General features: G+C 40.9%; 1 long non-coding RNA gene across 1 annotated transcript in view; it reads left to right on the plus strand.

The window, feature by feature from the left end:
• LOC125484324 overlaps window positions 1–25,326 on the plus strand; it is a 58,922-nt gene that overhangs the window by 9,476 nt on the left and 24,120 nt on the right. The window contains exon 2 of the long non-coding RNA XR_007263151.1: window positions 10,155–10,293. This is a non-coding gene — a long non-coding RNA (uncharacterized LOC125484324). The remainder of the gene's footprint in view (window positions 1–10,154; window positions 10,294–25,326) is intronic.

Genomic DNA, 25,326 nt, shown 5'->3' on the forward strand with positions numbered 1-25,326 from the left:
CTTTAATCCTGCTCTCATTCAACTTGTAAACTTTAGTATCTAGCAATAAGTGTCATTATACAAAAACTCAGGAGCTGCAGCCCCTCCCTACAATCAAATTGAGTGAATTATTGCTTGAAGTATAACCATTGTTATTAGGTTCAAAGGTGCAGCAACTAACTGCTTAAGAAAGTCACACAAGTGTTGCTGTTGGTATGAATTGGAACAATGTTGAACAAGATACCACGAGAACTCCCTGTAAACTTTATTACCAAAATCAGAGCATCAATGCCAAGCCCTTTAAATATATAATTAAAGTCATGTTTCACCTCAGTGTCCTGTGGGTTACTGAATGGGATAAACATGTCAATGCAGTGTTTTCATCTGATTTTGCTTTTCACTGTCTTGTGCGAAGTAGTGCACAGATGCCTTTTCTGTTGAATTGAGAAATCTAAGTTCAGGATGAATCTTGAATAGTAATTAGTGTAAGGCTTGGATTTTAAAATTCTATAGATTCCAGATGGATATAGTCGGGTCTAAAGGAGTTGAAACCACTTAGTCTTCATGACTTTGAATGGTACAGGTAATCTTAGTTAGTTCTAATTGAGAACAGATAACAGCACATTGGGTACAATAACATTGCTCTTGTTTGAAACCAATGTATAACCTAATTGTAAATGTTCTTACGACACATTGGTAGTGTCCCTATCTGGGTGTCAGGAGGCCTGGATTCAAGACCCATCTGCTCCAGAAATGCGTAATAAAATTTATGTATAGGTTGGTTTGAAAAATATCTATAGTCTGATTCCTCAATGGCTCATATGACACAGCAGTAGTTTCCCTGTCTCTGGGCCAGAATGCATGGGTTCAAGTCCCATTTGCTTCAGAAGCATGTCATAACATCTTTGAGCAGTTTGGTTAAAAGTATCTATCATCTGATTCTCCTGCCTGAGTGGTGCCATTAGAAATCCATGTATGCACCAAACATATGCTATAAGGTTGTATTTGAACAGCAGAATTGGAGTTTCAGCTTTTTACTGTACTGAGAATCATCCGCATTGTTTTGGCTGTCATCTCTTTTAATTTGGCCTAATTAACACTTAACTAGGTGAATGGAAACCTGCCAGTGTTACCAATAATGGAAAATAATCTCAATGACTTCTGGATTTAACTTAAAAGCAAATAATCTGAAAATAAACGAGAAAGAAATTTCTATAGTGCCTTTCACATTTTCTGGATGTCACAAATCCCAAGACTGCCAGTAAACATCTTTGTAAATGTCTGCATTATTTTTACCGAAACCCAGCAGATGGTTGTATACATTAGAATTTGTAGATAAGGTATGACATCCTGACTCAACATTATTTCCTTCACTTGTTCCAATAAAGAGGATTAACCAGTGATTAAGCCACTGCTGTTACTGAGACTTCTGCACCTCCTAAAAAGCATATGTTTGCCCACCAAACTTTTCAAATTAATACTTGGAATGTTTATGCGAGTGTGATGGAGCTATTTTGATGCAACATCTTTCCTGCCCATGAAATCTGTTTTTATGAATTCAGGAGCAATAACAATAAAAGTGCAAAGTACACAGAAATTGCCCTTTTTTTGCTAAACCTTTGTTGACAAAACACATGTTTTGTATAAAGCAGCCATGCCAGATCACAAACAGTATAATGGCCCTGTTGAGGTATACATAACAGTTGTTCTCAATTAGAATGCATGCATGACAATCCATTTTGATGAGGAATGTAATGACCTTTTGACACTTGGCACAGATCTCAATCCGGTGACACCAATAGGATTGCAGGTGTGTTGCTGCATCAATGGAAGTCCTGAGGCCACAAAATCAGAAGTGTAGCTGCCTGCTGATTGTGCTTAGCCTCATTCACAGTTCTTCTGATTATACTGCAGACTATGCTATCCCACACAGAGCCTGACATTTAGATTTAGACAGATAATTAAAAGGTGCCAGGTATTAACAGTTGAGCAAAACAAAATCTTGCATACCTAATCCTGATCTTGAATAACATGACCGCTAATAAGTGTATCACTTGCAGCACCCTTAGGACCTTTGAGCAGTTGTTTAACTTGAGAAGCCACATGACCAACATGACGAATAGCTAAGGTCATAAGAGTTAGCTCACTTTCTGACTTCCCAAACAATTTCAGTCATCTACAAGGCTGCAATCAGAAATGTGCTGAATGATCACCACTCACCTGAATGGAAGAAGTTTCACACAACCCAGGACAAGGTAGTTTGCTCGATCAGTTTGCCTCTCCACTGACATATTTTTATTTTGGTCAGACAACTGCCATGTGAAACGTTAACACAGGGCTGGATTTTGCATTCCCCCATGGGTATGTAGCTGCAATATTAGCAATATCAATTTTAAAGACTTATCTACATACTTCAACACCAGTTCAAATACCTCCAAATACTAGAAGAACAACAGTAACAAATATTGTGCGAACACCCACCATGGCCAAATCTGTTGTAGGTCACATACTGACCCAACGTGGACAATATGCATGATATATAATATACAACGTCTATGTCGTTCGTTAGGATTGTAGAAAATTTTACATTCTAGCTGGAGCAACTGCTGCAGACATTTTTGTGGGCTGGATTTTATCACATTTTCCCACATTATATTTCGTCTGCCAACTTTTTGCCCACTTGCTTTATCTATCTGTATCCTTCTGCAGACTCACCCTCACCATTTGGGTTTCCACCTATTTTTGTGTCATCCGCAAACTTGGCTATAGTACATTCCTTTTCTTCACACAAGCCAATAATGTTTATTTTAAATAATTGTGGCCCCGGCACAGATCCCTCTGGCATTCCATGAGTAACAGTTTGCCATCCGAAAAATGCCCTACTTTATCTCAAGATGCCGGAGGAAGTGGTGGAAGCTGGTACAATTACAACATTTAAAAGGCATCTGGATGGGTATATGAATAGGAAGTGTTTAGAGGGACTTGGCCAAACATTGGCAAATGGGATTAGATTAGTTTGGGATACCTGTTCAGCATGGATGAGTTGGACCGAAGGGTTTGTTCCCATGCTGTACAGCTGTATGACTCTATGTAGAATTCATATGTGTGGAGGTAAGAAATAAAAAGAGGAAGAAGATTGGTGAGAGTACTCTATAGGCCCATTAACAGTAGATATTTAGTGAGACAGAGAATAAATCAGGAGATAATGAAAACATATAAGAAAGGTACAACATTGATCAGGGTTGATTGTAATCTCATCTAGATTATTAGTTATCTAATCCTCTATCCTCTGCTAATATACTACCTCCAACCATGGGCTGTTATCTTATTAAGTAGCCTAATGTGTGGTACTTTTGAGAAATCCAAATATATTACATCCACAGCTTCCTCTTTATCCTGTTTGTTACCTCCTCAAATAAACTTGTAAATTTGTCAGGAATGATTTCCCCTTCACGAAGCCATGCTGACCCTTTTTGATCATATTATGTATTTCTAAATGTTCTCATGTTTCATAATATACTCTTAACATTTTCTCAACAACAGATGTTAAGCTAACTCGCCTATAGTTATCTGTTTCTGTCTGCTTCACTTTTTAAATAAAGATGTTACATTGGCAGTTTTTTTATTCCTCTGGGACTTCTTCCAAAATTTTAGGATTCTGGGAAGATTACTTCCAGTACATCCATTATCTCTGTAGCTGTTTCCTTTAATATCCTAGGATGCATTCCCAGATCCAGAGGACATCTCAGTCTTCAGCCATATTAGTTTCCTGAGCATATTACACTCCTTTTGCCCTTGATTGTTTAGTAATTCTGGAATGCTGTTTGTATTTTTTACAGTGAAGACTGATGCTATCAAATTTCTCCACCACTTCCTGGTTATTATTGTTGTTATTACTATTTCCCCAGCCTTATTCTCTAAGGGCTTATATTTACACTGGAATCTCTCGTCCTTTTTGTATATGAAAAGAAGCTTTTGGTGTCTGTCTTGATGTTACTTGGAAGTTTACCCTCAAAGTTTATTATCTGTCTTGGTTTGTTTCTTTGGTTATCTTTCGTTAGTTTTAAAAACTTGCCCAGTCCTCTGGCTTTCCTCTAATCTTTTTCACATTGTATGTTTTGCGCATTCAATTTGTTGCTATCCTTAACTTCTCTGGCTAACCATTGTTAAATCGTCCTCTTCCTACCATCCTTCTTCCTCACTAGGATATATCTTTGCCGTGAGCCATGGCCTATTTTCTTAAATATATGCCATTGTTCCTCAATTCTGATTGTTGCTAATCTCCTTTTCTACTCCATACCATCTAGTTCTGCCCTCATTCCTTTGTAATTGTCCTTCTATAAGCTTAGCATAGTTGTTTCCAACTAAGTTCCTCCCTTTAAAGTGAATGCTAAAATTTGCCACATTATGGTCTCTGTTTCCGTGGGAAACTTTTACTTTGACATCATTTATTAATGATGTGGACGTGCTGGTGTTGGACTGGGGTGGACAAAGTCAGAAGTCACATGACACCAGGTTAAAGTCCAATAGGTTTATTTGAAATCACAAGTTTTCAGACCTTACCTTCTTCACACCCGATAAGGGGGCTATGCTCCAAAAGCTTGTGATTTCAAATAAACCTGTTGGACTATAACCTGGTGTCATGTGACTTCTGACATCACTTATTAAACCTGCCTCATTTTGCATCTCCAGATCCAAAGTAGCTTGATAACCTGATTGAATCCACAACATGGTGTTCTCAGAAAGTGTCCCAAATACACTCTGTGAATTCTCCTCATCACTTTATCTGCCAATCTGAATATTCCAATCTGGACGAGATTAAAATCACCCATGCTTAATGTTGTGTCTTTGTTACGTGCCTTCATTATCTCCTGCTTTATTTTCTGTCTCAGCACATCGCTAACGTTAAGGGGCCTATAGACTACTCGTACCAAGTTCCTTCTTCCCATGTGAATTCTACAATTTTTGATCCAAGATCCTTTCTTGCTATTGTCCTTATTTCTTACTGTACCAATAATGCTACCTCACCATTGTTTCCTTACTATCCGTCCTTTTGAAAAGTCACATACCTCTGAATATTTAGTTTGCAGCTTTGATCTCCTTGAAATCATGTCTTTATAATGGCCGTAAGATCATACCATCAACCTGTATGTGCGCTATTAACTCGTTTATTTTGCTCTAGATACTGGGAGTATACAAGTAAAGAGCCATTAATTTCAAAATTTTACAATTTCCTGCTTTGAAGCTTTTTACTGCTGCTTTTCTATATTCCTATTTTCTATATGCCTCCTGTTCCACTCTGGGTATCATTATCCAAATAGCTGCCCTGTGATGCTGCCATATTCTCTTGCTTTGTAAGCCTATATTTACTGTCTCCCTGCAATCCCATTAATTTAAAGCCTTGCTGCAAGAGCAAATTTTCTAACCACAAATAATAAATGGCAGTAGGATTTCATACATTCTAAATCTCTTGATTTCATACATTTCAAAGTGCTCTTTTGTCCAATGTTGCCTATTGAAACATTTGATGTGAGGGATGCTGTAGGATACATATCCCCACCTCAGATGGCCTCCTCTACTCTATTTACATGACAACTCAATTGAAGATGAATTTTCCTAACAGGGCATTTATTAATGCTCTCTCCAGTAAGAGCTCATCACCTGACTTCTTGTTTCTAAAGAATCTGTGAATGCGAATGATTGAGTTGAGACTTATGTAGGTAGCCTGACAAGAATTCTAGCTGTGTTTGTTCTTGCTTTGATAAACATATGTGAAAAACATTGTCTTCATGATCTGCCTTGAGAAAAGACAGCATATAAATGGTGCAGAAATTGCTTTTATATCCCGCAGATCAGTAATATCAAATGTAGCCCAATCTTTTGGGAGATGATTTAATCATTTGTGCACAAATTGCGCTTACCCAGCTATTCTGAGGTAAGTATGCTATTTCTCTTGTCTTGTTCTTATTCCTCACTTAATGCAAATTAGCCATTTCTGCAAGATTCCACACAACTTTAAGACCGTTACACCATAAAACACAGGAGCAGATGTAGGCCAATCAGTCCATTTAGTCTGCTCCACTATTCAATGAAATCACAGATAAATCTGAACTCCACCTTCCTGCCATTTCCAATAACCCTTGATTCTCTTATTTATTAGAAAAATCTGTCTAACTCAGCCTTGAGTATCCATAATAACCCAGCCTTGCCTGCCCTCTGTGGTCAAGAATTCCACAGATTCGGTACCCTCTGAGTGAATACATTTCTCCTACTCACTGCCTTAAATGTACAACCCCTTATTCTGAAATTATGTCCTCTGGCCCTGGCACTCCCAAAAGGAGAAGCAACCTCTCCACATGTACCTGATCAAGTTCCCTAAGAACCTAGTGTATTTCTCAGTCTTCTAAATTCCAATGAGTACAGGCCCAGTCTACACAACTTATCCTCATAAGACAGTCCCCCATGACTGGTGTTAGCCTACTGAGATAACACAGTGTGGAGCTCGGGGAACACAGCAGGTCAGATGCTGCCTGGCCTGCTGTGTTCCTCCAGCTCCACACTGTGTTATCTCTGACTCCAGCATCTGTAGTTCTTGCTATCTCTGAGTCAGCCTACTGCAACTTCTTTGGTCAGCCTCCAATACTAACATAACCTTCCCTTGATAAGGGACCCAAATTTGTTCGCAGTATTCCAGCTGTGCTCTGTCTAAAGTCTTCTAAGTTTTAGCAAAACCTCCTTACTTCTATGCTCCCTTCCCTTTGAAATAAAGATCAACATTCCACTTGGCTTCTCTATTACCTATCGAACCTGGATGTTAGTTTTTTGTGATTCATGGACAAGAACTACTGTAGCTTTCTTCAGTCTTTTCCCATTAAATTATATTCACCTCCTCTGTTCTCTTGGCCCTAAGTGCACAGCTTCACATTTTTCCATATTACATTCCATCTGCCAAGTTTCTGCCCACCTGCTTAACTTGTCTGTATCCCTTTGCATACTCTTTGTGTCATTGTCACAATTTGGCTTTACAACTATTTTGTGTCATCTGCAATGGGTATAGCAGTTTTGAGATAGTAAGAACTGCCGATGTTGGAGTCAGAGATAACACAGTGTGGAGCTGGAGGAACACAGCAGGCCAGGCAGCATCAGAGGATCAGGAAAGTTGACATTTCAGGTCGGGACCTTTCTTCAGAAATGGGGGAGGGGGAAGGGAGCTCAGAAATAAATAGTGAGAGGAGGGGTAGGGCTGGGGAAGATCGGTGTGATGGTCATAGGTGAGTGAAGGTAGGGAGTGATGTGGATTGGTCAGTGAGGTGGGAAGAGTGGATAGGTGGGAGAGAAGATGGACAGGTCAAGGAGGCGGGGATGAGAGGGAGGGTTGGTCATGGGATGAGCCCAGTGGTGGGGAGATTTTGAAACTGGTGAATTCTATGTTGAGGCCAATGGGCTGTAATCTCCCGAGGTGGAATATGAGGTGCTGCTCCTCCAGTTTCCAGGTGGCGTCATTGTGACACTGGAGGAGGCCCAGGATGGACATGTCACCCAGGGAGTGGGAGGGGGAGTGGAAGGGTGAGTTGAAATGGTTCGTGACCAGAAGGTGTTGTCGTTTGTCGCGAACAGAGCGCAAGTGCTCTACAAAGCGGTCACCGAGCCTCCGCTTGGTCTCACCGATGTACAGGAGGCCACATCTGGAGCAGCGGATGCAATAGACCACATTGATGGATGTTCTGTCTGATGAATCTCTGTTTGATGTGAAAGGTTCGTTTCGTGCCTTGGATGGAGGTGAGGGGGGGAGGTGTAGGGGCAGGTGTACCACTTCCTGCGGTAACAGGGAAAGGGGACAGAGGTGGTGGGGCTATTGGGGATTGTGGAGCGGACAAGGGAGTCATGGAGAGAGTGGTCCCCACGAAAGGCAAATAGTTGGGGGGGGGAGGGAAATATATCTTTGGTTGTGGGGTTGGATTGTAGGTGGCGGAAGTGGCAGAGAATGACATATGCTGGATGCGGAGGTTGGTGGGGTGATATGTGAGGACAAGGGAGAATCTGTCTTTGTTTTACTGGAGGGAGGGGATGTGTGGGCAGAGGTGCAGGAAACACAAGAGATGCGGTTGAGAGCATTTTCAACCACCAAAGTGGGGATGTTGCAGTCCTTGAAAAACGAGGATATCTGGGATGTTTGGGAGTGGAACGCCCCATCCTGGGAGCAGATGCGGCGGAGGTGGAGGAATTGGGAGTAGGAGTTCACATTCTTGCAGGAAGGTGGGTGAGAAGAGGTGTAGTCTCGGTCGCTGTGGGAGTCAGTGGGCTTGAAATAGATGTCGGTTTCGAGGCAGTCACCAGAGATGGAGACAGAAAGGCTCAGGAAGGAGAGAGAGGTATCAGAGATGGTCCAGTTGAACTTGAGGTTTGGGTGAAAGATGTTAGTAAAGTTGGTGAACTGTTCAATCTCCTCGTGGGAGCACGAGGCAGCGCCGATGCAGTCATCAATGTAACGGAGGAAGAGGTGGAGGATAGTGCCAGTGTAGCAGTGGAAGAGGAACTGTTCCACGTATCCTATGAAGAGGCAGGCATAGCTTGGGCCCTTATGGGTTCCCATGGCCAGCCCCGTAGTCTGTAGGAAGTGGCAGGAGTTGAAGGAGAAGTTGTTAAGGGTAAGGATGAGTTCAGTTAAGTGGATGACGGTGTTGGTGAAAGGGGACTGGTTGCACCTGCAGGAGAAGAAGAAGCAGAGGGCGTTTAGGCCATCTGTGTGGGGAATGCAACTGTAAGGGGACTGGATGTCCATAGTGAAGATGAAGTGTTCGGGGCCAGGGAATTAGAAGTCTTGGAGGAGGTGGAGGGTGTGGGTGGTGTCCTGGACGTCGGTGGGGAGTTCCTGGACCATGGGGGAGAAAACAGAGTCAAAGTAAGCTGACATGAGTTCAGTGGGGCAGGAGCAGGCAGAGACAATGCGTCGGCCAGAATAGTCAGGTTTGTGGATTTTGGGAAGGAGATAGAAATGGGCTGCGCAGGGTTGGGGAACGATGAGGTTGGAGGCTGTGGGTGGGAGGTCACCTGAGGTGATGAGGTTGTGAATGGTATGAGAGATGATGTTTTGGTGATCAGGGGTGGGGTCATGATCGAGGGCGCGGTAGGAGGAGGTGTCAGGGAGTTAGCGCCTGGCCTCAGCTATGAAAAGGACTTTTACTTTCTCATAAAAGCCATTGACATATATTGTAAATAATTGTGACCCCAGCACAGACTCTTCTGCCATTTCATAAGTTACAGGTTGCCATCCTGAAAATATCCTATTTATCCCAATACTCTGTCTTCTATTAGTTAGTCACTCCTCTATCGATGCTACTATACTACCTCCAACACAATTGCTCTTATCTTATCAAGTAGTGTAATGTGTGGTACTTCTGAAAATGTAAATATATTACACCCATGGCCTTCCCTTTATCCCGCTTGTTACCTCCCCAAATAATTCCAGTAAATTTGTCAGGAACGATTTCCCCTTTATGAAGCCATGCCGACTATGCCTGATCATATTATCTATTTCTACACGTTCTGCCATTATATCCTTATAGACTCTAACATCTTCCCCATAACAGATGTCAAGCTAACTGGCCTTTAGGTACCTATATTTTTCTGCTTCCCTTTTCAAATAAAGGTGTTACATTGACAGTTTTCTACTCCCCTGGTACTTTTCCAGAATCTAAAAGATTCTTGGAAGATTACCCCTGGTGCACCTACAATCTCTGTATCTACTTCCTTTCTTATCTTAGGATGCATCCCATCAGGTCCAGAGAACCTATTGGTCTTTAGCCCTTTTAATTTCCCTTGCACTTTTCTCAAGTAATAGTCATGTTTATTTCCTCTCCTCATTTTGGTCCTTGCACATTCAGTCATTTTGGAATGCTGTTGTGTCTTGCGCTGCGAAGACTGATGCAAAGTATTTGTTTGGATTTGGTTAGCTCAGTTAGCTGGATGGTTGTTTGTGATGCAGAGTCACAACAACAGCAGAGGGGATTGGCTGAGATCAGGCTGGCCGATGGTGACAAGGTGACACCAATAAGCAATCAATCCAGTAAATTACATTGTGCTGTGATATTTGCCCATTACCTCTGGTGTCACTTTTATTCTGCACAAGCTTTTATCTAACGTTTTGAACTAATTCCCTCTCTTCCCTTATACAGGCAATAGCAGCATCCAGTGACCATCTGTTAACAAGAGGCCAGTCCTAGGGAGCCTCAATTCTGCCTCCATCTTTGAACTCTCTGAGAATACACCTGCAAAGTTGTTTACTCTCACCCTCAATCAGAAACTTTCACCTTGGTGAGTACTCAATTTAGATTCGACTCAGAGGCATGATCCGGTGAGCACATCACTGACATGCCTCCGCAGCTGGTTGAGGAAGAAATGCCTGAGTTTGTTGGCACTTATGGGACTGCTAGAGACCAGACATCTGCTCGGCCCCTGGGCAGAAGATGTGCTTCTGTTCTCAGTCTAAATGATATAGTAGTGTACTTTTCGCTATGCAACCTGCTTAAGTCACATCTGTAAGAGATGAGCAGCTTCTTCACAAATCTCAGTGATGTAAGAGGTTGCAATTACTAAGCATCTCACACAAGTTCCTGACTCTGTAACTGACTGCAAAGAGCCTCAGACATCAGAGATCTTTGAACTTCGACATTGAGGACTGCAATTGAGCCATTGTACCTTGGTGGCGATGACTCTGAGGTTGAAGGTAATGTTTAGTGCCTGGTTTGCACATATCCTTAGTCATTTATACCCCATTGCTACCCCCATTGTTGAGCATTCCCTGTTGCTGTCACTATGGGCATGATGACCTTTCAGCCTCCCCCCTCCCAATTAGGGTTGAACCCCCTTTATATTAAAATGAATGTGTTTGCTTTGCCTCAGAATCAAAGGTTCATGTTCCTCATGCCATTGTTGACCCTACACCCTCTCATAGTAACTGTGACCTGCTTGTTTTGCCCTCCACCTCCATGACTGCTTTCTGTTCACAAAGGTCCCAGCTCACTATCTACAATTTCGCCAGCACACAGACCATTCCCTCAATGATCCACTACAATGAAACACATGGCCAGACTTGATATGTCCACTTTCCCCAGGAAACCATAGGCTGCCCCTTGATAAACTCCCTGACTATCAGCAACCAATCCCCATGACTGACAATGCCTAACCCCCAGACTCACTTGGCAAGACAATCTTGACTGACTTCAACCCACATTTCAGACTGGTGTCTCAGCAGCACCCCGACTGACCTTCAGTTAATCCCTGGAATGATTGCACTTGACCTGTAGGACTCAGTGTGGCTCAATTCCTGGAATTGAAGTATACACATCACTGGAATTGTGAAGCACCTGACTGATTGTGGCCAACCCCTTGGGCTGTAATTGGATGAGCACCCATTGAGGCTGGATGCCTGTATATGAGTGCTAAAGACTTTCAAAGCTAAAAACCAAGCGAAGACCCATTAGATATTTGGTACCACTTATATAAAAATAATGTTTAGTTACACAAAATACCTAGCTGTGCCTAAGTGCAAAATTACCTGGCAGAAGCATGTAAGTCCCAGCTATCCCTCAGCTCTGAAGTAGTTGCATGAAGCCTTGAAGTGATGGCTGAGTTGGTCGAAGAGCAGGTATGATGTTGTTGTGGGTCTGGAAGGTTGCCCACACTGAGTTGGATGAGGATGGTCATAGCTATGGATCATACAGGGACCTTTTGCAGAAGAAACATCTCCCTGTAAAGAGAAGGTAGATGGCTGGCGTCATTATTCTGCAAGCTGCAACAGAGACTAATAAGACAAGTTGCCAAGTACCTGCTTTATTTAACCATCAAGGTTTTGCACCACCTTTATAACACTGAGTAAATGTCTAGTTTCACAATGGTAGAGAGGCACAGTGGAAGTTTAATGTTAGTAGGGTGATTTGGTGTTTGCATGAGATGCAGATGTATGGAAATAAGCTTCTCTCCACCCATCAGTGAGATTCTTGGCTCACCATCCAAGGCTTGGTGACTAAATTGAGTAAGGTTTTCTTGACGTTGAGAATGTGAATTTTTTTTTAGTATTGGCTCATTCAGTCAACTTGCTCACCATTTTTTGTGCCACATTAGGAGGGGAAAATTCTACATGTTGAATTTTAGATGTTGTGGCTGTTCCGATTGTAATTCTGGAACTGACATGTGTCAACTTCATCTGTAGGTTATTTATTTGAATACATCATTTCAAAGGCAAAACATTCAGATCAGAGTAACATATGGCACTTTCTGCGCAACTTTGGACCCAAATTTCTGCAAGCTGTACATCAGTACTGTATGTTACAGCAGAAAAGAAAGAGAATGTCTTCTTGATTGAACTTCTGGTAAATTTCCTGATTATCTGGTAAAGTTGAAAGCTAGTTGGTTTCTAAAGAGCTGCAAAAAACCAGGTATTCTGTTTGGATTGAATCAGAGATAGTAGGAACTGCAGATGCTGGAGAATCCGAGACAACAAGGTGCAGGGCTGGATGAACACAGCAGGCCAAGCAACATCATAGGAGCAGAGAGGCTGACGTTTCGGGCCTAGACCCTTCATCAGAAAAGGGGGAGGGGAAGGGGGTTCTGAAATAAATAGGGAGACAGTGGGAGGCGGATAGAAGATGGATAGAGGAGAGGAAAGGTGGAGAGGAAACAAACAGGTCGAAGAGGCGGGGATGGGGCCAGTAAAGGTGAGTGTAGGTGGGGAGTTAGGGAGGGGATAGGTCAGTCCAGGGAGGACGGACAGGTCAAGGGGGCGGGATGAGGTTAGTCGGTAGGAGATGGAAGTGCGGCTTGAGGTGGGAGGAGGGGATAGGTGGGAGGAAGAACAGGTTAGGGAGGCAGGGACGAGCAGGACTGGTTTTGGGATGCGGTAGGGGGAGGGGAGATTTTGAAACTTGTGAAATCTGTTTGGAGCTGTTTTAAAGCTGTCTCTAAAACAAAGTGCTTGAAATGTCCCATCTGTCGTGCCTGTGATGGCAGTTTCAGAAGTTGGATGGAATTCAGTCACATTGAAAAATCATCTATAATTAATTAGCATGTAACAAAGGCAGTGGTAACTTGATTAACAAGTAACCTTGTTTACTTGTCGCCAAGAGGATGAGCTCTTTGTGAATGCCACAAAGAGTTTTGCTTCTTTGACCTGGAACATGTCTTTAGATTAACACTATTGTGTGGTTCTGCTCCTAGCTATGACCTGACTGATGCAGTTTGTTCTCTCCAGGACTACATAGAAAACTGCACAGTCTTTTTTTAAACACAAGCTGCTGATAGGATTGCTAAGCAAATATTTTAGGTTTGAAGTTGATATTTGTTTTTTTTATAATCAATACCAATTATAAAATGTACTACATGAGTATTTATACAATGTCTACTTCTAAGTAGCCATCATCCCCGTACCCTAGAAAACACATGCATTGTGCCTTAATGATGACTGCCCAGTAGCTCTGACTTCAATAATCATGAAGTGCTTTAAGAAGCTCGTCATGGCCCACATCAACTCCAGTCTCCCAGCCTGCCTCAATCCCCTACAGTTTACTTACTGACTATTCAATTATTTCGGTCAGGCATCCTTAAGAAAGAACAGAAACGGAATAGATGTGAGAAAATTGGCAGAACCATAGTGGGGAATGAAGTACATTGCTTCTATCAATGTGCCAGTGTATATAATGGTATGCTATTTGTTTGCAATAAAGTATCTCATAGGATGTAGATGATGCATAATACAGATCAGTGCTTGTGTGGAAAGTAAACACTCTCATTGGATTGGTTGGCCTCAGTGCCCTATTTCTGAACCTTCAATTTTTTAATGCAATATATTACGGAAAACTCACTGTTAAAGCTACAATTGTGTTCAATTTGGGTGCAATTCAAGTTCCGTCCTTCCATTTGACAATATTTGCACAGTCTGCAGATCCATCAAGTATCATTTATTGGGACACAGTTAGATCTTGTTTGATGTACGTCATTCTTAAAAATAAACTCATCTGTTGGTTGAATCAGATTTACAATTGATACCTCTGTTGTTGACCGTAAACTCCACATAGACTGGTTTCCAGATGTTGACATTGCTGGGTTTGCAGCAGTTTAATCAGAGTCCACGTTGCACTAAAATCACTGGAAAATTTAGATTAATTTAAAATCATTTCTTGTATAGGTGTGTCATTACAGCAATATACTTTGTGCTTCCTTCATTATCTAACATTTCTATTGCATACTTCCAAAAATTTTGTTTTGTTACTTTAAATGTTAAAAAAAGGAATAAAACTGTTTCATTATAGCAAAAGATAGCCTGAGCAGGCTAAAGTACATAGTTGATAATTTATGTGGTACATCCATTGTACAACTCATAACAAGCAGTAAGGTGAGATTGACTGCTCTTCACTTTGAGGCTGCACATGACTGAGTGTGACATCAAGGAGCCCTAACAAAACTAGAATCAATGGGAAGAAGGGGGACATGTCTCCACTGTTTGGAGTCACCTGGCATGAAGGAGGATGGCTGTGGTTGTTGGAAGTCAGTCATCTCAACTCCAACACATCACGGCTTGGGTTCCTCATCGTAATGTCCTAGATGTAACCATCTTCAGGCTGCTTCATCAATGACCTTTTCTGTTTTATAAGGGCAAAATGGTGATGTGAAATCATCAATGAACATTGCAATGTTCAGCACCATCTGTGACTCCTCATATACTGAAGCAGCTCATGTTTAAATGCAGCAAGATCTGGATAATATCCAGGCTTTACAGGTGGCAAGTAACGTTCATGCCACAGAAGTTCCAAACAATGACTGTCTCCATCAGGATGATGTCTAACCGCTGTTTCTTGATATTCAATGGATACCATCACTGGATCCCCCACTGTCAACATCCTGGGGGTTACCTTTGACCAGAAACTCAACTAGACTAGCCATATAAATTCTGTGTCTATAAACGCAGGTCAGAGACTCAGAATCCTGCAGTGAGTAACTCACCTCCTGACTCTTTAAGCCTGTCCACCACGTACAAGTCTGAAGTCAGGACTGTGATGTCATACTCACCACTTGCCTGGAACTCCAAAAGCATTCAAAAAACTTGACACCATCCAGGATAAAGCAGTCTGCTTGATTAACACCACATCCACAAACAATCACTCCCTCCGCCACCAGTAGCAGCAGTGTGTGCCACCTACGAGATGCGCTGTTGAAATTAGCCAAGGCCCTTTAAACAGCATCTTCCAAACTCACAACCGCTAAGGCAAAATGCAGCAGATATTTGGGAACACCACCACCTGCAAATTCCCCTCCAAGACACTCACCGTCCTGACCTGGAAATATATCATGTTCCTTAAGTGTCACAATGTCAGTATCCTGAAACTCCCTTTCTAATAGAATTGTGGGTGTACCTGTAGCATGTGTACTGTAGCAGTTCATGAAGGCAGCTATCGTCTTCTCCAAATCAATTAGGAATAGGCATTAAATGCCAGAGAAATTCATATCCCCTGAATCGATACTTTTTAAAAAGTGCATTGGATGAGGAAGTTTAGTCTGCAATTTTATCCAAATTTATCAGCGTTGAATGGTAAGGATCACAAAGCGTTTGGGAAGTCCAGTCTACAGCACATCCGTGACCCGTTAGGATTTGGGAACTGTGTAGGTTTGCAGGGTTGGGGTTGGAGTTTGAGGGGTGTGCGAAATAGAATGTAGAAATACAGTGGTCCTAGAGGATTCATTGGTCAGTTTCTGCATCTGTCAATGTGAATGAGAAAGGATATCATTGAAAGAATGCAGGTGATTTTGCAGTGGTTCATGTTAGAACCAGTAATAAAGAATCTAAAATAGAGGCTCAGATCCCACAGACAAATTTTAATGACCTAGGGAGAAAACTAAAGAGCAAGTCATCAAATGTAGTAATCTACAGGTCATTCTCAGTGCTGCGTGCTAATCGTTATAGGAGCAGTAAGATAAAACAGGTGAATGTGTGGCTATAGAAATGATGCAGAAGGCTCGCCTTCGGATTATTAGGGGCAAGATTGTGTCAGGAGAGACAGTTACAAAATGGATAGGTTGCAGCTGGGACCAATGTCCTTGCAGGGAGGTGGATTATTGCTGCACTGGAGGGGTGTTAAATAAATACCAGGTGGAAGGGAACTAGAAGAAGCTTAAAAGAAATACAAGTTGCACAGAGGATTGTGAAAAACAAATAGCATGAGAATAAATAGTAATTCAGAAATTGGAGATACTCAACATGGAGAAATGTGAATCAGACTAAGATGGTACAGTGAGCAAATCAGTATGTGCAGATAATGTAGTAAATAATGTCTTTGAGCTGCATGATCAGGTAACCAAATGGATTATGATATAGTGACAATAAATAAGATCTGGTTCAAACAGAAGGAGTAATTAGCACTTTATTCCAGATTTCAAGTTTTACAGGAATTATAAAAAAGTTAAATGAGTAGAAAGGAGATGCGCCATTCAAATGTATGAGAAAAAGATTGATGGTAACCTAAAGGGAACCTACAAGTCTTCTTTAAACTCAATAAATAGCAAAAAAATAATCAGAAGAGGATGGGGTCAATTGGGGACCAATAAAGAGGTGACTTTATGTTGAGACTAAATGAGTTCTTTACATCTGTTTTTACCAAAAGAAAAGCTGTCAAAGTAAAATAAGGACGAAAATAATTAAAGTACAGGTCCTAAAAGGTTTTGCAGTATTCAAAGCAGCACTGTTCAACAATTCAGATATGACACATCTAAGTTAAGTTGATTGAAGAAGTCAGGATGAAACCACAAGAGGATCCAACCACAAGAATCTGAACCTTCTTGGGTATGGCAATGATGCCGGGTTTGGGGGGTCTGGAGCTTTTCAAATTTTACTATCTTGTTCAAAATGAGGAGAACAATTAGTCTGACAACTATAAGCCAATCTGCCTGATATCATTGGTAGTCAAATGTTCAGAGATATTAATCTGGAATAATATTCATCATAGAATCCCTACAGTGAGGAAACAGGCCCTTCGGCCCAACAACTCCACACCGACCCTCAGAGCATCCCACCCAGAACCATCCCCCTATAACCTACCTAATCTACAAATCCCTGAACACTACGGGCAATTTAGCATGGCCAATCCACCTAGCCTGCACATCTTTGGACTGTGGGAGGAAACCGGAGCACTGGGAGGAAACCCATGCACACACGGGGAGAATGTGCAAACTCCACACAGACAGTCACCCGAGGGTGGGATCAAATCCAGGTCTCTGGTGCTGTGAGACAGCAGTGCTAACCACTGAGCCACCGTGCCGCTAATATTAGTCAGCACTTGGAAAATTGAGTTAATAAACAGAACAGTCTTGTTAAAGCAAATTCATTTTTGAAAAACCTCATGTAGTTCTTTGGTGTGATGGGGAGAGAATAAATTATAATAGACTGCATAATATTGTGAAATGCAGTTTCAAAAAGGCATTTAGATTTGTTAGCAACATTAAAACCCATGTATTAAACTGGCCATGACTTTGTAAATATGAAATTGTCTGAGAAAGCAGAAAGTATTTGTGAATGATTACTTTTCTGTCTGTATCTCCTGATGTTTGGGCCGCTACTCATTTTCATATAATGTAGTCGGTCTAAATGCATAGCTCTTTCAAAGCACAATAACAGGTGCAATGAGCCAAATGGTTTCTTCATGGGCCATGTATGTCTGTGACTCCAATATGCACTGTATTCTCTTCCCATGATATTATCAAAAATATTATTAGTGTAATCCAGTCTTCTGGTCTCAACCACACTTCCTGTCACCCATTTCAGCTATTGAATATGCGGTATAATTAAATTTAGTACTGTTAGTACTAAACTTAACAGTCCCAAACCTAAGCACTCTTATCTTTCTGTTTTGACATATCAGGAAATATTGTACCCGGTTACTTTTCCAGTTTAATGCCATATCTTACATAATTTTGGAATGCATTCCTGAACTGCCTACTTGAGAATCCTAATTGTATACTTTAATGCTGGGATTAGAACTGATGTTTACTTGTGAAAGGCCCTGAGAATCTCATGATGTCAACTTCCCTACTTGTGTGGTGAAAATTGGGTAATTTACACAACCATCGTGGCAGAAAATCTGCTATTTATGAACAGGACAAAGTTAGTCATATGAAAAGAATTACTTGTCTAGTGCCTCAGATCCAGCAGATGTATAAATACAGTGCACCTCCCTTACCATAACTATCTGCTTCCTTTTGCAAATGATGATCAGCTGAACCGCTCCCATTACCTCTTTGCTTTTGCTTTCTTAATAAACAAGCTTCATTTATTGCAAATAAATCGGACTTTCTACAGTAGAGATCTCGGCTGTCGCAGAGATAACTGTTTGGTGGCAGAATTAGAGTTTCCAATTATGATTTCAAGAAACACAGACGGCCTTGATTGCTTCTGAAAAGGAGGACCAGTAATACTTTCAATTTATATTTTCTACTATTGGGTAGTTATAACTAATGCTCTGTGCAATAGTGGCTTTCTGGTTCTGCTAATCACTAGTGGGTGGTGCTGCAAATAAAACTTTGCCATTCTCACCCAAACTTGCATTCATTTTTCCTTTCTGCTCATTGTCTAATATGTTTTGTTCAATATACTCTTATTCATAGTTGTGGCCTGTCTTGATGGATTGTGTTTTACAATCTTTACTTTAAATTAAGAAACGACAGTTGTAACATTTCAGAATGATTATTGTATGTAAAGTATTGCGATTGAGACAATTCCAAACCATATGATAGAATAGACATAATACCATGAACAGATTTTTTAAAAAGCACAACTCTAATACATATATATATATATATTTAGTCACTGCTTTAAAAAAAAGCAGTCCAGCAAAAATGGCAGCTATAATCTCACGAATGAATTTAGCAGTAATTGTCTAGAAGCTCCTCAGAAGTCAACAAAAGCCACAAAATCAATGCTTGATATACCTCATGATGGGACTAGAATTCCAATTATTGTGTTGTAAATTGTTTCTTGGGGCAAGAGAAATACCCTACTTAATAGAATTGCAAGTTACTGTAATCCTGTAAAATGTAAATTCCAGTAAACTTCTGGGATGGGTTATAGACCATTGTTTATCTACAATTCAAATATTTGTCTCAATGGTAATACTTCTCCGCTTTCCCCAAGGAGGTTTCATCACATGACTTCTGAGTATTGAGCCCAACTGCCTTTTAACCATGTGATTTTGAAATATCAGACAGTGGAGGGCTAACACTTTAGATCTGGTAATGTGCAAAAAACAGGATTAATTAACGAACTCATAGTGAAGGTGCCCCTATGCAGCAATGATCATATGATTGAATTTCACATTCAGTATGAGGAAGAAAATAATAGGTCTAAGACTGGTGTTTTAAACTGTAATAAAGGAAAATTATGAGAATAGTGCTGGCTGAAGTGAACTGCAAAATTAGGTCAAGGAATAAGCAGTAAAGATGTAGTAGCAGACATTTAAGGGGATATTTGAGAATACTCAGCAAAGATACATTACAGTGAGAAAGAAAGACTCTATGGGAAGCACGTATTATCCATGCCTAAACAAGTAAGTTTAAGATGGTGTCAAATTAAAAGTGAAAGCATATGGTGTGGTGCGAATGACTAAAAGAACAATAATGAAGGATAATCAGAATGTGAAAACCAGTTACCTGGAAATATAAAAACAAATATACTATATACATTTATTTGAAAGAGAAAAGAGTAAGTAAAATGAGCGTAGGTCCTGAATGAGTCTGGGCAAACAAAAAAAGGAAATGGTAAGTGAATTGAACAGATGTTTTCTGTCTGCTTTCACTGCAAAGATACAGATAACAAGTTGAAATAATGCTAAATCAACTGGTGGAAAAGAGGGAGCACTTAGAACAATTGCAATCATTACAAAGAAAGAGTATTTAGGAAATTATTAGAAATCAAATTTGTGCAGGTCCCGATGGACTTCATCCTAAGATCTTAAGAGAAATGGTTACGTTTAATTCTCCAAAATTCCCCAGATTCTGGAAAGGTACCATTAGATTGGAAAAGAGTGACTCTATCTTCTCTATTCAAGAAAGGGGTGATCAGAATCCAGGAAACTCCAGGACGTTTAGCTGAATATCTGTCATAGGGAAAACCTATTGTTACTGGAATTTATTGTTAAGGACATTATAACAGGACACTTAGAGAATCTCAATACAATCAGGCAGAGTCAACATAGTTTTGTGAAGGGGAAATCATCTTTGACTAATTCATTAGAGTACTTTGAAGAAGTATGAATGAACCTGGATAAAAGAGAATCTCCAGATGTGACGGATTCGGATTTCCTGAAGATATTTGAGAGGGGTCACATCAAAGATCACTAAACAAAAGAAGAGCTCATAGTATAAGAAGTATGATGTTAACATGCATACAGACTCGATCAGATGATAGAAAGCAGAGACCAAGTGTAAACGAATCACTTTTAGAAAAATGCAATGAGTGATGTGCAACAGAGACCTCATCTATTTACAATTTTTTATCAATGACTTGGATGAAGGAGCCCGTTTTACGGTTGCTAAGTTTTTTGGTGACTCAAAGATAGGAAAACAAGTCATGAAGAGGACATAAAAAGGCTGAAAATGGAAATAGATAGGTTAAGTGAGTGAGAGAAGTATTGGCGGATGGAGTGCAGTGCGGTTAAGTATGAGCTTGTCCAACTTTGGCAGGACAAATTTTTTATAAAAGCACATTACAGGCAGTATTTGATTAATGTTGTTTCAATTAACACAGTTTACATAGTTTTTACTTTACAACCCATAATTTCAACAAACCATGCCTGATTCACAATAATGTGGTTCATACCTGACTCTCAGCACTTATTGGCTGTTGCCAGCCTGAGTGATATCTCCATCTCTCATGAGCCCTAAAGCACTCTAACTATGCAAGACAGAAATTGTGGCTAAGAAAAGCAGGAAACCACTTACACTGAGTGTTAAATTAGATGTACTGTCTATGTTCAAGCATGGTAAGCAAAATGTGGATACCCAAGGATCTTCAGGTCTCACTGATTTGATTTTGCATAATTTCAATGTAATGCTTATACAATTGAGGTGAGTACCAAAAGTGCAACTCTATGCAACTCAACTAGTTCATGCACAACCTGAGGTAATGGAGGATTTGGAAAGACTGATCCGCTTCTGGATTGAACATCAAAATTAATGAAATGTATTATTTGTTTCGAATATGCTATTGGAGAAAGTTAGAAGTCTGTATGAGGAATTGGAAATTAAAACAAAATGATCTTGATTTGAAACCTTTCCATACCATCAGTCTGATTATCCTCAACCTTCAGCTTCCAGAGCTACAGATGGGTCTGATGAAGATCCACAGCCTTCAGAGAAACAAACTTGCATATGAGGCATAGATGTTAAGAGACATCCTTTATACATATTTTCACTGTTTTATTAACTTTGGGCTTGTATTCTATATTTGTTTGATGTTTTGGGAATGTAACCCAGACATTTACATGAGTTTCTATCGGAATATGTATTTCAAATAGAGCGGTTTTGCATGTTGCAGTGATATTCGGGAACGTAACTACTGGTTTAATCGAGCACACTAGCTGTGTTTCAATGGAGAGAGATTATAGAAATCTTGGGGATATAATTACAATACATTAGTACAGGTTTTCAGGCACTTCAAGTGATTTGGAAGGCAAATAATAGTGTAGATTATTGGAAAATGAGTGAAAATGTTACCATGTCTTGCTACAGTTTTATGCAGAAATAAAACCTAGAATATTATGTTCTGTTTTGGCCTCCATATTTGAGAAATTATATTATTATATTAGAAGCAGTTCATAGCAGGTTCTCTTGGCCAATTCCTGCAGTGATGGTTTTATCTTCTGACGAAACATTACACAGGTTGGGACCTGTATCCATTAGAGTTTAGAAGAATGAGAGGTGATCTTATTGAAACATATAAAATCCCCAGGGGACTTGACAGGGTAGATGCTTAAAGCATGATTTCATTTGTTTGAGAGATAGGACTTGACAGGGTACATGCTGAAAGCATGATTTCATTTGTTTGAGAGATGTAAAGCTATGGGACATAAAATAAAAGATGTGTAGTCCCATTTAAGTCTGAGATGAAGACAAGATAGCAGCGGACACAGATTCTTAAATATTATGAAGGCAAAGATAGATTCTTGACTAACGGGGAGTCAAAGGATTACAGGGAGTTGGGGGATGGAAATTGGAGTTGAGACTACAATTAGAACAACCATGATCTTATCAATTGCTGTAGCAGGTTTGAAGGGCTGAGTGGCCAACTCCTGATGTTTGTATGTACGTATGTATGATGGTACATGTGCTTTCTGCCTTAGCTCCTGCCCATACAGCTCTCAGCCAAGAGTTAAAATCACATTTTGTATTTATGAAGTTATTTAAAAATTTTGGAATCTGTTCATAAATTACATATCATTAGCCACATTGATATTTTCAAGGTATTAAATTCACATTAGTAATTCTGAAATGCGAGAAACCAAACCTAGAACTAGAATTCCAGCACATTGTTACAGAGGATAGTGACATTAGGCTGAATCTTAAAGCTTTTTCTGGCTGAGTTTTATAGAGTTTCTGGAGGGATTCTCTCCATGAGGCTTTGTGGGTTTTCTTGCCACATTTTACCAAACTTGCATCATTATCTGCCAACTCTTCCTCATGATGCTGCTCTTAGCTGATTCTGGACCCTTTCTTCCACTTGCCAAACCAAGAACAACTCACTACCACTGCAACATGCCAGAGTGGACTGGTATTCCTTGGCACTGGCACCATCTTTAAAAGGCACCTGAACAAGCACTGATGGTCCAGAGCTGCCCTGCACAGTTCCTGACATTTGGCCTGGATAAGGGGAAAATTCATGCTCCACTCTGAGAGCGGTGTCCTGGAAGTCCTGGTGGATTGGGTAGTGCAAAGGAGGCTTATGCTGTTTCTTCAGGACTGCCAGAGGAAGCCAAGACCATGCCAGCCTACTTCTAAGTTGCCACCCAGGATAAAGCAGGCTCAGCCATCTGGTGGAATGCCCAGCACTGTGAGAGGACGGTCAATAATCTTATCCATTCCACTGGTGTAAGTGCCAATACCTTCTCTCTGCTACCTCACATTCACTCTAACTCTGCGTCTTCCATCAAGCTGACCACTGCCACTAATGCCTGCAAAATCTTCTTTCACTCACTGTCACCCACCCCAACCCCTAACCCTGCATGCTTCATGTGCTGCCTTCTCACTCACTTGGGTCACCTCCCCACCTGCACCAACAGTAACAACTGTGCTGCTCACTTTCACCTCCTTTAATACCTGCCCCTCTGTCATCCTAGGAGGAAAACAGCCCATAACAGGACGAAAGAGTCATGGCGGGTGGTAGGCTGCCTGATGTTCAACACGTCACCTGTTATCAGGAGACAATACTGTTTCTGACCTCTCTAAACATCTGACTGACCATTTCCAAGCCCCTGGACTGGTATTAGAAGCTACCATTGACTCACTGTGCTGGGTCCCCTGACCGAAGGCAATCTCCCTTGATTTGACTGAACACTGCTGACAACCATGATAAACATCTGACTTTGTGTCTCTGTTAAAAGACATGGCAGCACCATGAACCTGTATCTCTAGCTAATGAGCAAGGCATGGCAGGAATGCTGTGAGCATCCAGACAGGCTCAAAGTGGGTATGTGCCAGTAGAGCAAGTGAACAACCTGGAGATTCAGCCTGGTCCAGTGCATGAGCTGTTTGCATGTCCCTGAGCGCACAATGTCCTTGCTGCAGCATTACAACAATAGTTGCCATTTCGCCCTGAGGTGCAGCATTTGAAGCACAGATGTGTTCTGTAAGTGGATTAGAGATTTGCCATGAGGGTTTTAGAGGCTGATATGTATTGGATGCCAGTGTTCATGGATGTGAGGTGTGTGATTCTGATTCCAATAGGTCATGCCCTGAGGTGTTCGTGCCTGGTGTCCAAAATGAGGCTCCTTGGAGCAAGCAGTGAGCTGGTCACCTGGTACCCGTTCTGACCCCTGTGTGGAGAATTCTCAGCATCCAATTTGCTTGTGGTGGGTGGTCTGATAGAAAACTACATATTAATGGGCTAGATTTGCAGTTAATAACATTGTTTTAAAAAAAAGCATTCATCCCTCTCAATAGGGAACTCGCTGCTGCAAGAATCTTTCTTTGGCACCTGGAACTTAAATAAAGATGCAGCATACTGTTCCCAGCATTGAAATAGGTCTAGCTGGACCTCTCATGTGCAGTTCGCCACGTTCCTTGTTCAAACCTCTATAAGATTACATTCACTAAACATTACATGGGCTGAACATATTGTTGATGTTTATAATATCGCCTTGAGAGCACGGGAAAATGGACAGTTTGCTTCCTTTAACATTTAGTATTGTTGACACAAGTAGTTTGGTATTTCAGCAATTGGCTACATTCCAGAATGTTTAACTTTCTTGGCTCAATGTGATCATTTAAGTGTTTTCTGTAGGGATAAATGACCTGGCTTGGGATCAAGCTTTATGTTTCGTTTAAGTTAATTGTTCTTCAGTCCCTTGCCCAAGTAGGCATTCTTCATATAGCAACCTTAGCAATTTTATGATTCCTAGTCTACTCAACTGTGGAGAACATCACAGCCAAGCTTGATTCTGTTCTCATCAAGTGTTCCGAGCATACTTTCCAGCCTTGGTGACTGGCTAGAAAGGTATAAATTACTGGGATTGTAGCATTGTGGTTATTTTACTGGAATAGTAATTAACGAGCCCACGCAAATGCTCTCAAGACATGAGTTCACATCCCATCATGACAGCTGGGAGAATTTAAATTCAATTCATTATTAACTTATTAATAATATCTTCTTAACAATGATGTCCTTCTGTAAGGAAATCTGCTGTCCTTGACCTGGTTTGGTCTGCATGTGATTCCAAACCGATAGCAGTATGAATTGTGCCCTGAAATGGTCTCGTAAGTTCTAGGTGGTTCACTGCCACCTGCTCAGGGGCAGCTAGAAAGAGGCAATAGATGCTGCCCTTACCAGTGCACATATTTCAAGAACAAACAGAAAGAGTAGGGACTACTTTGTAGTCAAATGGCTTGCAGAAAAACAGCCAGGTTCCTGTTTCTGAGAACCTAGTTGTGAGAACAGCTGTTAAGACTTGCAGCAAGGTGTGCTCGGGTAACTTCACCTTGCGCTCTTTTTTCTTATTTTACATTATGCAATTTGTTTCAATTGCAAGTTTACACTTCAGCCTGATGGGCATCAGAAATTTTTAACATTTCGGCTACGAGGGTGAACCTCTTTGC

Source organism: Rhincodon typus, chromosome 11 (genome assembly GCF_021869965.1).
Source record: "Rhincodon typus isolate 14 chromosome 11, sRhiTyp1.1, whole genome shotgun sequence".
NCBI classification, from domain to species: domain Eukaryota; kingdom Metazoa; phylum Chordata; class Chondrichthyes; order Orectolobiformes; family Rhincodontidae; genus Rhincodon; species Rhincodon typus.